The following is a 1,375-nucleotide window of genomic DNA, read 5'->3' on the forward strand; positions in this document are numbered from 1 at the left end:
TTCATTGCTGTGTACACAACAAGCTATTGTTTTGCCTGTCCAGAATCCAGTCACCTTTTCTGTAATACTTTCTCTGCCTTTTCTCCCCCTTAGTCAGTTCTCATTCCAGGTAAGGACACAGGGCCTACATCTGGTCATTCAAGGCATTCCATTCCTCTGGTCTCAGCAATTCCCTTGGAGAAGATCATGTGACCCATCTATATAAGTAGGACTTATTTCTAGGACTTAGGTTGGAATCATTGGGAATGAGAAACCTTCTTGTTGGGTAGAAAACCTGGTAGGAAGTGAGACTGGAGCTGATTTTGGCCTTTCTGAGAATTTTGAAGAGTATTTCGGAGAATTAAGCCAACACAGAGGATAGCAGGGTCAGGAGATGGAGAGACAACTTACCTATATCTAGCCAGGCTGAAGACTGACCTTGCTTCTCAACTCCTTGAATCAAGCAGTGCCATTTCATTTACGTCTGTTAGAAACCCACTGGCAAACAAAATATTCACAATTGACACACTATCTTTCTCATCTCAGCTCAAGTATTCTTTCTCAGTGGAGTCTTCTGTGACACACAGTCATAGCCATCGTTACCCCTTTTCCCTGCCTTTCCCCGGCTAGATCAGGTTACTTTGTTTTATGCTCTCGTGAAATGGTGTTCATCTCTTTTATCTCACTGTGAGATTTTATAATAAAGTATGTGATTATTGGGTTAAAATTTATCTTTCGTCTAATAATAACAACAATGATGATGATGGTGATGTAATATATATTGAGACCTAACCATGTGTCAGATATGGTACTTCTTTTTTGGTCTTTCTGAGAATTTTGCTCTACTTGTTTGTACTGAACATAAACTCTTCTCACACCTGAAAACTGAGAAGCAGAGGTGTAGACGTTCCTTCCTCAGACCAACAGGGAAATGCTAATCAACAGTGGAAATTGGGTTGGGGAATGGAAAAATAAATCATCAATTCATTCACAACACAAGAAGTGAGAACGGGATGGAGAATCTAAAAGTGGATGTTGGGGACACAGGCAAAGGCAGTTATAAAAAATACAAGGGTTTATATGTGTAGAGTCATCCTAAGTCAAGGAAGAATTAAAAATAAATACAAATCAATAACATGAGACCTTTGGGGATAAAAGATTTTGGCTTGAGTAAAATGAATTATTATTATATCAAAGTCTCAAAGGAAATTACATCATTATAAAAGGTTTGTTACAGGAAATTAAAAATAGGCTTTTTGTCTTCAACAAGACAAACTCACTGTCTCTATAGAAAAATAACAACAAAAAAACATAGGAGAGATCAGAATTAGACTGTAAAAGTTATGCTGACATGCAGAGTGAAACTTTAAAGGGCAGATGCTTGAAATAACAAAGT

Source organism: Sapajus apella, unplaced genomic scaffold (genome assembly GCF_009761245.1).
Source record: "Sapajus apella isolate SASKATOON/1434 unplaced genomic scaffold, GSC_monkey_1.0 scaffold3, whole genome shotgun sequence".
In the NCBI taxonomy this organism is placed as follows: Eukaryota; Metazoa; Chordata; class Mammalia; order Primates; family Cebidae; genus Sapajus; species Sapajus apella.